Below are 16,114 nucleotides of genomic sequence, written 5' to 3'. Positions count from 1 at the left end.
AAGAACTTGAGATAAAGGATACTACAGACACTGTGAAGTCAGCCTCATATCTTGACCTACACTTAGAAATCGATGGTAAAGGAAAACTATTGACCAAACTTTACGACAAACGTGATGACTTTTCATTCAAAATTGTCAACTTTCCTTTCATCTGTGGCAACATCCCTTCGGCTCCTGCGTATGGAGTGTTCTTATCACAACTCATACGTTATGCCAGAGCTTGCCGAAACTACGCAGACTTTTTGTATCGCGCTAGAAGTCTAACAAATAGGCTTCTGGAACAGGGTTATGTTGCTACAAGATTGAAGTCATCACTACAGAAGTTTTATGGTGGTCATCATGAACTCGTGGATCGTTATGATGTATCCATCAGCATCATGAAAACTGATTTATTCAACGGGTCATAGTTTACCTTTCCTCGTTTGTCTACCCCGGACTTTTTATGAGCAACTCGGCGGGTGTTTCTAGAAAAGCAGAGGACGCTTACCCTACCGGTGCACCTGGTCCATGCTCCCAGTTTTTAGTGGAGTCCGAGTTGTTCATTTACTTTTGTTACTTTGTATGTATGATTTTAGTTACTTTATGTTCTTTGTTGCATGTGTCTGTTTTCCATGTCTGGTCTTTGTCCCTGGGTTATATTCTTTTGATTACCGCTATAACCTTGGTTCCCTTGATTACTCTTTCAACAAGATGTTGTCCAACAATTTTGACACAAGAAGATTTTGGTAGGATTTATCATAAGGATCATTTCAGCAATTGAAAGCTTCTTTCTATCTATCATAGATTTTAAGTTGTTTGTTTGTTTGTTTGTTGGGGTTTAACGTCCGAGCAGCAATATTTCAGCTATATTCCGACGATGAACATGAAATTGATGATAAAATGAACATAAAATGATGATGAAATGAAAAAGGGATGGGATACAAGGACAATGGGGTCAATAATTTTTGATTGCCACTGGAAATAGGGAGAGGTGGGTAGGGTCGGGCAATTTAACCTCCTGTGGCGGAGCCCTATGGTTCCTACTCCGGGAGAATACCACAGTAGGGTTCTTTAACGTGCGAGGAACCCAACACGGTGCACCACTATGGTTTGCGGTCAGGTTTTCCGTATTATAGCCTGACAACCCCAGCATGTAACACGCCAGGGGTACCCGATTCCACCACCTGGGGCACACATCCCAGTTGCTCTGTGGGCAGAGCGCCCTAGTCCCCGGCTAGGGTTATGAGCACTGTTTAGTCGCCTTTTACGACAAGCTTAGCGCTGCTGCAGGCCTATTCTTTTAACACCCGGACCTGCACGGGGCTAGATTTTAAGATAGTGGCTGAAAATTTAAAAAAAAAGTCATTTTTCCCCTTTCAAGGGCAATTACTTTTACAAGAAGTCGTCTGACGACTTTTATCCCTGAAGACTTTCATAATCCTAATAATAAAGATCATTTCAGCCATTGAAAGAATTTAGTTAAGGTAGTACAATACACTTATAGGTGTGTTGAGTTGGGCAATTTAGCATACTCTGGCAGTGCCCAATGGTTCATACTCCGATAGAAAACCACAGGTAGTACATTACAGTTAGGTCATTTCTGAAACTATGGTCTCATTTTGTTGAAATAAAGCTGTCTTTAGGTCGTCCACGCAGAAATTTCTAGTGTTTTGTCATCAAAAAGTGCATATTTGTCAAATCCTTGGTTTGTGGAGATTCAAGTCATTTATAAGTAATTTAATGATTATTGTTATAAAATCCAGTAGCCATGGTAACATACTGAAAAATCTATTACTGAATTTTTGTACAAATCAGGGGTGCCTTTTCAAAACTAACAGCCAAATATTAAGTGTTATAAAATATCTGGCACTTAGACACTACCACAGGATGAAAGCATGCATGGAGTAGGTGGAAAAAAGGTAAAAATAATAAGAACCTTTTTGATTCATTCTCTCGCAATTTTAGTTCAAAAAGTTCGTGCTTAATAAGATATTTTGAAAATCAGCCATCTGATGCTGAGGAGAGAACCTAATACGGCAGGAGACTGAAACGTTCCGGATACCATTCTTCATTTAAATTACACCTGTTTACCATTACATATATTACATATGTCAATGTATAAATGCTTAACTACATTTAAACAATATATCCACCGAATTTCAACTTTCAATTTTAAGTTTTACGAAATTTGACGGGGGTAGCTTGGTGTGCGAAACAGTGCGCCTTAATTTAACTGTATAATGCACCCTAAACCTAGCGGTTTTGGAGATATATTTGAAAAACTACTGTCTGACCCATATGTTCTATTTTTAATAACGGCGGTAATGTTTTTCAACGGATCAAAAATCCCCACAACAGTTCTATGCAGGATACCTCCCAAATAAAACAAAAAAAAAACCAAACAAACAAACAAACAAAAAAAAACAACAAAAAAAAAAACAAAAAAAAAAACATTCATACCAAGTTTGGTTCCAATTGGTCAAGTAGTGTCAGAGGAGAAAAGTTTTGAAATATTATTAACGACGACGGATGACGACGACAGACGCCAAGTGATGGCAATAGCTTACATGGCATTCGGCCAGATGACCTATAAAACAGTTACAGTATCTAAATACCTGAAATATTAAAGCAATCACATAGAAAATGTAAATACACACCATTATAATTTCAAGGTGGATATATTTATATAAATACAATTCTTCAGAATCATTCACATTGAAAAAAAATAGTGATATATATTAAAGTTCTGATTTTTACCAAAAGAGCATTTTTTTCAAGAACTGGTATTTAGTCTCACTTTTAGCATAGGTTTCACTGGATATAATTAAAGAACTCAAAAAGGGTCCCACCAAGTTTCAAAAGCCTTTCTTGCATTTTTATTTAAAATACTTCAAACTGTGTGCAATATATGTGCATGTCAATGTTTCTTGTAGTGTGTGGGAGAAAATCTTACCCACGGGTTTTATATGCTTATATTTGGTAACTTATTCAAACATGTCAAACTCTTTTGTTAGATTATCTCCCACCTTAAGCATAAGATTGTAAGCAAGTTTCATAAAATCCATTGAACAGGTAAGGAGGTATTGCACTTACAAAGTATACTGATACTCAGGCAAATGCACGCTATATGATTGCAACCTTGTAATATCCTTAATAAAAAAAATAATAATTCTTAGTGCTATAGTTCCGAAATTTATACTTTGCATAAAATGTGGCAAAAAGGCTCTTTATCACACTATAGATCAATGCAACAGTTTATGCAATTATCTAGGCCGTGAAGGTATATCAGCTACCAAATTTAAAAAAAATGATAATTGCAAGAAGAAATTGTATAGAACAGCAAGAATGGAGAATAGAACACGTTTACATGTTGGTGCTTTCCTCTAAATAGACAAGTTTTTGTAAAGTTCTGCTCTATGTACAACAGAGCTAAAATCAGGATTACAGGAATCTGAAAGTGTAAAAAGAATTTGATCATCAATTCATACATATGGACATTGTTTAAGGATTGTTTTCACTTGCTGGTTAGATTATAGGATATAAAAGACTTTGGGTTGGTTTACGCTGAATAAACCATGAGGCGATTTATGTTGCAGTGTAAACCAACCAAAAGTTGATTATATCCCTTGATCTAACCAACAATTGAAAACGGTTCTAATATTTTAATAAAAAAAAAACACCTGAAAAAAAATTCGCAGTATATTGTTTATATAATATGAAATCAACATTTTTGAACGCGGATCAATAAGTACTATCAGTCGATTGCGCCATTTGTAATTTACATGCATGCTTTGGGATGCCTCATTGAAGTAGTTCGATAGTTAAGGGGCCTGGCTACCAAGTTAGATTATACGAAATGTATAATGCATAATGTTGCTCCATAATGCTGTCGCCTGGATATAGCTGAAATATTGATGCTCGGGCCTTAAACCCCAACAATCAATCAATCAACCATAATGCTGAATTATTCAGAATTTCTAAAAAATTAAAATATTCGTTGATATAAGTAAATTTACTTCCTTGAGAACTCATATACATGATACATGTTAGTAACTAGCTAACAGAGATTTAAAATTATGAATAGAAATAATATTCATCCCATATTTACCCATATAACTATCACCAGAAACGCAAAAAGCCCATGCAGTACACAACTTTATAGAAAGCTACCTAAATGATTTTCGACAACTGATTTATATCGCATGAACAATGTGCAGAAATGTCAACAAAACATGATATATCAAGTTTCGTTTCGGACAGGAAATTTTGAAAAAGGTGGATATATATATATATATATATTTATGAAAAATTCCCAACGATGTTATAACTGTCAAATTTGCGATGCAAATTTTTGGTTGTTCCCCCCGCGGGACTCGAACTCGTACCTTTATATATATATATATATATATATATAGGTCGGTCTGAAAAATTCCCACCTATATATATATATATATATATATATATATATATATATAGGTCGGTCTGAAAAATTCCCTATATTAAAATATAGCTTTCGCTGGCCGCGTCATTCCTCCTCGTAGGATTAATCTAAGGCTGTAACTTAGTACACGATGGATGGTGGTACGGGACAGTTCATTTAGATGTTAATATGTAGGATAGAGGATCAAATTAATGATGCATGTCACAACAAATCAATATTATACAACGTCTCAAAATGTGACGACTCTATTTGCTACACTGCTCCATCGGATCAAATTGATACAGGGAAGATATAAACGTATAGAAAGATCTGAAAAATTCCCAACGATGTATATATATATAATTTATTCTGATAAAACCGATGTAGTACAAAGGTAGAAGTGCAGAAAAACATACAATGGCCAGGGTTGAAGCATTGTTTGATTAATTTGACAATGAAGTGTAATAATAAGTATTGCCAAAACATGATATCATACAGGAACAGTAATTACTCAATAATTGAAACTTATTATCTAGTACTTATCCACAAAAGAATTGAAAAAAAATCATTGCTTTTTAAACTCAGTAAAAAAATATAAAAAAATATATTTATATTTTAAATCAAGTTTTGACTCTAAGAATCATAAGAATCCTTCATCTACCAATCCTTTCGTTTTAAATTTCTAAAATTAGTTTGCTCTGAAGTACAATTTTGTGCAGTTTTAAAGTGAGTAATAAATTTGCTTCATTTAATATCTTAGTTAACCAAATACTGAATAAACTTTATCTTCAAAGAATAGCATATAGCACTAAAGTTAAATATTTTCAGCCGAAACGGCCGTTGGTCGAAAAATCCTAGGCCACAACATCCTCAGCTGAAAAGTCCTAGACAGAAAGGCCACTAGCCGAAATGTCCGCCTACCCAATTATCTCCCTTTGGAGTCCGCCAAAGTTCATATTTTCATATGATGCCTACTCTTCGTAAAAAAATCAAAATCCCTTGAGCAGTTTACACCAAATAAAATCTAAATCAGATTCGGTATTTCAAAAATCAAACCGACATTGAAGCGAGAAAATGCATTGCCATTGGCGACATTGGCTATCTTAAAGAGAATACTTGTTTTGTTTTAACCACCAAATTCATACATTTTTGTAAGAATTTGTGGATAGGTTAACATGGTTGCAAGGTTACATAAATCATTCACTCAAAAAGCTTTTCTCAATTGTCTATATCCTTATCAAATAAATTTCCCTTTTCTTCTTTAGTCATGCAAGGGAGGTACCAGTATCGTATGGCATATCCCTGAGCCGGTAGTGCATTTTTTCGCTTCTTTACAAACAAATTAATGTTTTGTCAAAAGATATGAACAATGAATTATAAAATGGAGCAAACACAACATTATAAAATGACATACTTTTTTTTTCAAGAAAATCTAACATTATAACATAAAAATGACTGTATATACCCGAATCATGAATGTGCCTTGATTTAACGTTGATAGTTACCCTTCTCGTCAGTATTGGGTCCGCCGCGGACGTTCCTTTCGTTGTTTTTTTGTTAAAAATGTTTTTTGTTTTAGTTTTTGAACTATTTTAATGTCACCGTATAGATTGTAAAGGGGGGATGTATTTGATATAGTTATTATGTAGATCGTATGCATATATGATCCGTACTTGAATTTGATAGATTATTAGTTGTTTATAATCTAGAAGGGGGATGTTTTGTTTATATGTTATCAATCACTCATCATATCATTCGTCATTCATTCATATTCATCATGACGTACATGTATTTGTAATCATCATGACGTACATTTAATCAATACGACATGAACTATATTTTGACTTTATACAGTATCGACATTCCCGCGCCACGGGCACTGCATGTCTTACTAACAAAATATTATAAAATCAATAACAATTGAAAATTTGCTCACTCCACAATAGTCGACGGAGGACGCAAGTCGCCGTTCAGGTACGAATATTTATTGATTAAGAAATTTATTTCATTTCTAAAATATTTTATTTGGAAACTTTATTATTCAATGAGATAAAGTTTAATAAGATTGATAGTAAGTAAATTGGATAAACGTTTTAGCTATTTGGAATTCATATAGTTTCAATTTGACAATAATCATTATTCTTTAGTTTAATAATATTTCATTTCAATTTCCGTAATTCATTTTCACAAATTTATGCAAAGTTAAAATTCGTATAGTTCATTCATTTCATGTTAGTTTATCATTCAATATCGGCAAATGATAGTTTTTGTGCATCGATACTCCGTAAATACACATTTATGGAATGTGTAGATCTTGTGCATTATTTTCAGGTTACGCTGTATTTGGCAAACATGTATATGTTTATTTTCAGACGAATAAAGTTAAATTACCAGGACGACTTTTTATGCAGCCATAATACAAATATTTTGCCGATGTCCCGGCCCTTGTATTTTGACCTGCGACATTAACATTTATAAAATAAAAAAAAGGACTACAACGTGTCATAAACCTGTAATTAGTTTTATGAACATATACAATCCCAGATAGAATGTTGAAACAATATGTCAGTATGAGGATCATTAGGAAAAGTCAGGAGATAAATGCTACAAGGACTCAGAATTCGAAGCTGTGTAAATTAGATGGCCAAATGGTGTATAGGTGTAGTGGGGTTCAAATGGGAGTATTTTATATTAGTGTGTAACAAAAGCAAAGCGAAATTCAAATTTATAGGTATTGATAGTATGAAAAGTTTGGTTGCATGCCAAAAGTTTATGTATAAAGCAAAAAATGCCCTTTTTGTTCGAAAAATTCACTTAAACCATGCAAATTTTGGGCAAAAATGAGAAAATTATATCATAATTTTGGAACCCATTTCCAAATTATCTGGATTTGCGCCTGGTAAATAAATTACATTCCAACGGAGTGTATTACATGAACAAAAATGTAAGATATCCGAATCTGTTGACATGGTATGTAAGGCTTTCGTATTTTTCTGTTGCACGGTGACAGTACAATATTGCTTGGCCAAAAAAAAAGTGTCTGAAATTATCTATTCCCATTAAATGTCTGCACATTATCATTTGTGTATGGAAGCACTTGAAGAGTGGTTATATATGGTAGAATTGGAGTCCTGATTTTATCCATTATGTAGCAAATTTCGATTGAAAATTGTGCTGATTATGTCCTTATAATTGCCATTTTAAGTCGGCCATATTTTTTTAAATGACAAAACATCATGATATTTTTTTTCAATCTTCAGTAGACTTGCAAGAAAATAATAGTACGTTCTAAGATTTTAGGAGGGGGAGAGAGAGGGGGGAAATTTATAGCAGTAAATGCAGAGTGAGGTGAGACAATTTTGGTGGTAGAATTTGTGAAAAATATGAAAATCATGATTTCATGCAATTTTTTCCCCAATTTTTTTAGGTGTATGAGAGCCATGCCTGTCATTTTATCTATGCCTGATATTGTTACATTTAAACATGTATACAATTTAGCAAATAGTTCATGATGCTGAAAGCCATATACAGACTAGTTGGTAGCCCTATTTGACAATTGTTTTGTTGTAGGTATTATATAAACAGTAATACTACTGTTCGAAGAAATGATACACATTAAACAAATTGTTTGTTTCAATTTCTTGTATACTGTTCTTGTAATTGTCAATTTTTTCAAAGCTCATGTTAAGGTTTATTGGAATTTTTTTTAAACAGTATAAGAATTAAAGATACAACCAAATTGTGATATTTAAAAAAAAGATTTATTTCATTTAAATTATACCCCCTTTGCTGAATGCAACAAATTACCTCCCTTGGTTAAAACTTTAACTGAAGAAATCAAATGTAATTATGAAATTATAGAAACAATAGATACATATAAATTAAAGTTCCCATGGGAAAAGTGAATCTTCCCATGGGAAAATTATTGTCCATGAGAACTTTACACTTCCCATGGGAAATGTAGATTTCCAATAGAAGGAGTTTCCCATGGAAATGTGACTTAAATCCTTCATGACTTTTTTCATCTCTTACATGCCAGGTATGCTAGGCTACTAAAGAACTACATGATCAGCGAAAAAAATCCTACTGCACTTTTCTTTAAGCTTGTCAAATTTACCGTTTCCGGATTGGCATATTTGTCTCGCAGAGAGTTGAATATTCATTCGTCAATATCATAAGCGACCCAAAGATCGCTACAACGTACCTCTTTTAAAAATGTCATACACATGTCTATGTGTGTTTTTTGCTTGTATGAGAACCGGAAGTTTACATTGAAAGATGAAATGATTGTTTAGTATTGTATTTATGTAAGAATTACCCAGTTTCCGATTCGAACAGAGGGGCTCGTTACAATTGACTATATATAGGTCATTAATATTACCTAAGAGTACGCAGTCATATCAAGGGAACCGAGATTTTAGCGGAAGTCACCCAATTTTAGAGCATATCGCATACGTGCCATTTCGGATGTTGAAAGTAAGCCAAAATCAGTGAAGAGAATATTTGACGATTAGCGACTTTGAAGACTCCAGTCTTTGGTTGATACCCGTCCACAGCACTATAAAGTACTGTTAATAAATACAGGCGTTAGTTTGTCTGTACGTTGATAACAGTTCTCATACGAAAACTCCAAGCAGACATAATTCCATCGAAATGAATACTGGTGTGTAGTACACAAGTACATCGATACATACAAGCATGCCTGTTCGATACCAACTGCACCCGCTGTTCCCTTGTGATGCTTTTTCTTTAGTTTAAAACTTTACTATTGGATAGTTTCCAGCATTTTTATGTCATACACCTGCGTTTGCAGAACTTGAGATAGATGGTTTTAAAATCTTTATTGAATTACTCGTGTACATGTAAAACCTTAAAAGGTTGACTTTAGCTAGAATCTTGGTTCCCTTGATGTTATTACTCAATTGTGATGACCCGAATGTTTTTCAATCAGGACAACTGGTTGCCAGGAAGTGCAGGTAATGTTTTCGTTCCACAAGTATCTCTTAATTTTTTAGCGATCTTTATATATCGGGGTCGTGGTAATGTATAAGACCTACATAGTCAATTGTAACGAACCCCTGTCTCTGAATCGGAAACTGGGTAATGGTCAATGCTAACCGATTATTTTGTCTTTAATGAAAACTTCCTGTTCTCATACAAGCAAAATCACACGTAGAATATATATGTATAATATTTAAGAGGTACATCTCGAATGAATCTAGAACTATGAAGCTATGGCGGTAAACACGGCACCGATCAGCAGCTGAATGTGGAGTAGTAATATATAATTATGCAAATCATATGCGAATGTAAAGTACTGAAACTACGAGTGCAAGAAGTCGCTAACAATATTAGCAACTTAAAACAAGGAGAAAGAAGAAAACCAGGTAACTACTGTGGAATTTGGATGCCCAGTTCGGTTTCAGACCAGGTTATGGAACCTACGATGCATCTTTTGTTTTCCATTCTATTTTATCGAAATCGTTGAGTTGTATTAAACGTCTTTACTGTTGTTACTGTTTCGTAGAATACAAAAAAGCTTTTGACAGTGTAAATCATTCAACATTATAGTCTAGACTTGTAAAGTATGGTATATCAGGATAGTTGCTAGATCTATTGAATTCACAGTTAAAAGTATGTATGAAACATGAAGGTGAATTGTCAGTCTGAGAGTTTTTCCAATGTAATAAAGGTCTTATGAATCTTCATCACCTTTTTGTATGCTTTATATGTTAACAATGTTGAAATAGAACTGATAAAATAAATGTGCACACCTTATGATTTACAGATGCTTTAACTCTTTTTGTTGATGTACGCTAATGATACTGTTATTTTTAGCAAAAGTATAAGTTATCTCCAAAAATTATTGATGCTAACACTTCTTCGTGGTAATATAACTAGATTATAAACTTGTCAAAAACAAAGATTATCATTTTTTTTCGAAAAAGAGGTTGTGTAATGCAAGATGAGTAATGGTTTATAGAAGAGTACACAATAGAATTATATTTATATGTTTAGGAGTACTATTCATGTACAAGATAATTTTAATGAAAATCAGAAAATGTTGTCACATCAATGTAGAAAAAAATTGTGTTTACCCTATTTAGTAAAATACAAAATGACTGTTTTAATATAGAAACCTTATTGTCAATATCTGATACACATATTTGGCTATTTTGAACTATGCTTTTGAGATTTGGGGATATCATAGTGCAAATTACATTGAAACGTTACGTCGTTATCATTTTAAAAGAATTCTTAATGTGAAAAGAGGTGAAAGTAGTTATATGGTGTATTTTGAAGTAGGTAAAATCTCTGTGTTTATAAATAGATGTTGTAGAATGCTGATTGCTGAATACTCATATTAACTACATATTATTATTAAAAAGTTGTTTTAAAGTAGCCGTCTTTGTAAGTATCATGCACATTCTGTAATATGTGATACACCCCCCAAAAAGGCTACATATTTTTATTTTGTAATTAAGTTGTTTTATGGGTCTATATTGTGAAATGAGTAATTGTTCATTCCAATCTAAAAATCCAATAAATTCTATTGTATTTTAGTGCCATTTACAGAGTTATCTCCTCAAGTTTGAAATCTACAGAGCATTCTATATTTTTTTTTATTTCCCAAGAGCGCAGGTTGTATGAAAAACCCAAAGTTAATTTCTGTTTACTATGGCAATTGAAACAAAATATCAAAAATAAAAATATGCAGGCTTTCCAACCATGTATTACATTTTGTATGATTCTTAACTGGAGTGCTACTTAACTTGACTTGTTAGAATCTATTCACATAAAACCAAATAATAAATTGAATTGGTTATGTAACATTCAAGATTTGTTGTATAACTGTGATTTTAACTATGTATGGCTGACACAGGTTGTTGTATAACTCTGATTTTAACTATGTATGTCTGACGCAGGTTGTTGTATAACTCTGATTTTAACTATGTATGTCTGACACAAGTTGTTGTATAACTCTGATTTTAACTATGTATGGATGACACAGGTTGTTGAAAATGTAGATAGTTTGATTGCTGAATTCAAGCAGCGTGTTATTGATAAAACTTTAAGTGAAGCATATACATTTTTTGACTCTTCACCTATGTCATCTTTATAGAAAAGTGTATGATAAATTTTGTTTACAGATCAGTGAATTACAGGTATAATGTCTTAATTACAATGTACAAAATATCCCATTAGTGTCCACAGCTTAACTATTAAAACCGGCAGTATTATAATATTGAACAAATGTAAGACTATGCAAACTTTGTAATTATAATGCTCCGCATATTTGATGTAGTATTTGATGTAGTATATTAATTGTATAAAATGCTATCATGTGTTGTAATATACTACCTTTTATTTTATTTGATGATGTGAATCCTAAAGGATGTATTTTCTTATTGAATAACGTTATATATCGTCTGCGTATGGTAAAACAGAGATTATATCGTCATCTTTTCTTACACCAATATTCAACATCTTGACCTCCTCTACATCTACAATGTCATTAATAAAATAATTAAAAAGGAAAAGGGTCAAATTACCCCTGTTTAAACCTGAATTTAAACTAAACCTGTCTATGACAGGAAATTTTATACGAAACTGAACTTTAAATCATGTAGAATACAAAGCACTCATCATCTTTGAACATATTCCAAGGTTGCCTAGCTTGGTAAGCAATATAACTATAGCCAAGTCATACGTCTTTCTAAAGTCAATAAAGGCACGAAAAGTTGAACGTTAAAATAATTTTTTGTTGTTGTTTCATTAGTTGAATTTAATATTGACAAATGATCCACAGTGCAACGACCTTTTCTAAAACCATTTAAAATTACTCATTCATCCAGCTTTTCAGTAAGCCTAGCATTTAGGTCCCAATTTTTTTATGATATGAGCCAAAGTAATTCCTCTATACGACGTAGGACAACAATGATCAGCTGTAGAAGATTTAGGGATAGAAGTAAATGATCCTTTACTTTAAATGATAGATCTCCATTTAACAATTAAAATGCATTGCTTGTTTGAGATATGTAAGTTGAATCCGATGCAATGGTACCAATTTGTCCTAAGTTAACAATAAAATCAAAAACGTAAACTATCATACAGTAATTCAGTAAATGTATTTCTTACACAGAAATGGAAACAACGAGACACAACATAAAATAACATTAATTTGTAGTTGTTAGAATCTGTTTCCTGAAATTTTAGAGTTTTTTTGTTAATGCAAAATGAAATCAAATAATGATGAAAAAAAACATCAGAACTCTAAACGAAGAGATATGAATACATGGGGCAGCAATTTAATCCCTAACCGATCGTGAGGCGTTATTTTTCATACGACTATCTTCTCCATTGCTTTTTGCAAAATTCACGATTAAATGAGTTTTGTGGTTTTATTATAACGTACTATCTTGCACTCATTTTACATCTGCTGTTGTCTTTTGTCATTTGTGCTGACTGCTTGTATTGTAAAAAGGATTCTACACACCCAGTATATCTCAAAAACTGTTTATTCTTGTTTTCGTAGACCACAGAGTAAAACATTTACACTACTTAAAATATAAGCCTTAAACTTGCGAACTCTGAGTATATATATGATTGGGTTTGATAATGCAGATATCCCATTTGTTAGAAATAATGCTCTGCCAATTAACTCAGACGGCCAACCATAAATTGATCCGTACAGTAGAAATATGACATATGGCAATCCGGCAAACGTAGTCACCATAGCAATAAGACAAACCGAGACAATCGTGCGAATGTCATTTCTATTATCAGCATTTAGCTGAACTCTTTTCATTTCCTGTTGGTGTTTTATCAAATAAACGATCAGTACTGCAATGTTTAAGAAAATACCAAACTGTAGTGTTAGTAGCATTGTTCCATATGCAGGAAACCCGATTGGAAGAATTCTCCGTATATCACAAATTTTGCTTTTGTTGTCTTCTCCTCTAAAATATTGAAGACTTCCCACTAAAATCGCTGAAACGACCCATGTACAGCAAATGAGCATTCCCGGTACCAATTTCCTATGAGTTGTGAAGACTTCTATTTTCAGGCATACACAACAGAGTCTATCTAGTGATATGCTAAACACATGTGCCACTGATGCCAATAGTGAGATGCTAAGTAAAACATACCGAGTCAGACATTCGATATAACCAATGCTGTCGCTGTTGAGTATTAAATGTGTCATGGAAACCAAAGATATTCCCCACATTAGATCAGAAAAACTCAAGCTCAGCAACATGACAGAATTTTGGGGTTTAATGTTTCTGCAATATGAAACCAAAACGACCAAAGCTGCTGGTAAATTCATTAAAATTGTTAATACTGCAATTCCGTAAAGCGTTCCGATAATAACAGTTGAAATGCCCTCTTCTACTTGTGTTGTATTTGTTGCGTTGTACATGCTGTAGCTACGGGAATCTGAACAATGATTTCAAACGACTAAGATTTCCTTTATATATGATTACCTACACGTATTCAGTAATTATTATAAATTAGAAACTGGAGAATCGTGGGTAAGAAGCACTGATATTTTTGTCTGTTTATCATGTAAGGCCAAGTGTTTTCATCACAGAATCAGAAAATTGATATTCGTGATATAGGAAAGACAAAAAAACATTGAATTCATACATTGGTCATCGATGTGAACCACATTTTAATCGGAATGAATTCGATTTGCTTAACTTGCAAGATAAAAAACTGATTATTAAAAAGGCTTCTTTGGATATCTTTATGCAAAACTAAGCAAAGATGTGAAATAAAAATGTGTCACAGGCCTTTCCTGGGCGGAGAGAATTTTGGACATACTTAATGATTTTCATTACTGATTGCTTCATGAATATACAAAAAAGCAATATTTCATTTTAATATGTATTTCTACCAGACCCATGTATTACACAAATAGCTATTGCCTACTTGTATGGTTCATATATATGTATGGTCTGTTTAAATGCAGAGTAATATCTGTGTTCAGATTTATGCTACCGCTGGGATCATTTAGCAAAGATACCGTGATCAACCAATGTTGTATGATTAAAAAAACTCCAAGATGAATATTAGGTCAAATGAAAAGGCAGGATGCAAGTGATAGAAAAAAAAATAATCAGGATCTGGTTTGAAAAAAAAAATGAAAAAAGTCAGATGGGAAGTTATACTGAAAAAAATATCGATTACACAAAAGTTGATCCTAGCACCACTCTACCCCTAGAAATCAAATGGCTGCTCCTTAAGCCAAGATATGTAGCCTCCAGTACGAATACGGTTGATGTAAATTGCTGCAGGATTGTCAAGGATGTGTAGCCTTTAATACGGTTGATGCGATGGTCTAAAACGGTTAAGAGCAATACCAGAGCAAAATATTTATTTTGATGTATTATATTCTGTTGTAATGTAGTTATTAATATGTAGTAGTGAAGAAGTTTTAAGTCTTACTACTTCTACTTGATCCAATTTAATTTGTTAATTCAGCAAATAATAGGTACAACATAGCAATAACATTACTATTTGAAAATGACTAGGATTTGGTAATAAGCTCGGTTGATTTTTTTTTATCATCTGAGTAAGACACTAGTAAATATAAATAGCTCTTACAAGTGCAGCAAGATATATATAACCATTACATAACAGTACAATTAAAAAAAGTGAAGAATACAAAAAAAGAATTAAGAATGTCGATTAAGAAAACTGGTATAAAATTAAAAGAGTGAATGCAAATTAATTTGAAAAGCGTTTAATTTTCAAAATATTTTTTTTAAATGTTTTCCTCAACTTTTAAAAAAAGGTGAACTAAATATTTAAATAAATTGTGTCAATTGTAACTAGAGAGGGAATTTCAAAAATCGTTTCGTTTCGTTGTTTAGGGACTCCGTACTGAATACAAGAAGAAACGTATTAAAAATTCGATTGAAACGAGAGAAGCAATTTGGCGACTGTACCAGGTTACATAAGTATAAATGTTCGTTCAAAGAGCTACAATTCAGCCTAAATCCGGGACCCTGTATAGTGATACTTGCTAACTTGCTTATGCCCTTGGTACCAATGTGGTACACAGGGCACCAAAACTCCTCCATCTAGTTCTAATTTGTGTCAGTCTGACTATGTCTTGCCACTTGTAACCGTCTGCTTCCAGTTCGGCTTGTAGATTTCTTCTCCATGTGCTTCTGGGCCTTCCAACTTTTCTTTTCCCTTGAGGGTTCCATTGCAACACTTGTCTGGTGATGGAGTTTGCTGGCTTTAGTAAGGTGTGACCTATCCAGCGCCATTTCCGTTTTTCTCAGTTTTGACTTTATAGGGATTTGTTTGGTCTTCTCCCATAGACCTACATTTGTGATTTTCTCAGGCCATCTTCAGTATTTCTCTTAAGCGGTTGTTGTTAAAGACTTGTAACTTATTTATTAGGAATTTTGTTGTTCTCCAAGTCTCGCAGCCATATAATAGGATGGTGTTAATATTAGAGTTGAACAATCTTTGGTATTCAGGGGCGGATCCAGGATTTTATATTAGGGGGTAGGCGGACATTTAAAATTTTGCGGAGCGAAACGAAAATTTTTCTGAGGCTAAATTTTTGAAATATTCTTCTAGATTGGGTGCAGTGTAGATATCTTTTGTGGTAAAATTAGCGAGAAATTAAATTTTCAACCTAAAACTGTCTAAATATACCCCTGACAATCCATGCTTTGCAAATTTTAGTGGGGGCGC

At 33.2% G+C, this 16,114-nt stretch overlaps 1 long non-coding RNA gene across 1 annotated transcript; it reads left to right on the top strand.

Annotated features, from left to right (window-relative positions):
* The first annotated feature begins 5,994 nt into the window (after positions 1-5,994).
* Positions 5,995-6,868, top strand: LOC148619511 (uncharacterized). Its single transcript, XR_015921605.1, has 2 exons — positions 5,995-6,373; positions 6,772-6,868. It is a non-coding gene; the product is annotated as an uncharacterized LOC148619511 (long non-coding RNA).
* The last annotated feature ends 9,246 nt before the right edge of the window (positions 6,869-16,114 follow it).

This window comes from Perna viridis, chromosome 4, assembly GCF_037379345.1.
Source record: "Perna viridis isolate PV_CMFRI_1.1 ecotype Kerala chromosome 4, ASM3737934v1, whole genome shotgun sequence".
Lineage (NCBI taxonomy): Eukaryota > Metazoa > Mollusca > Bivalvia > Mytilida > Mytilidae > Perna > Perna viridis.
Note: the sequence above shows the minus strand (reverse complement) of the source record. Positions and strands in the feature narration are given on the sequence as shown.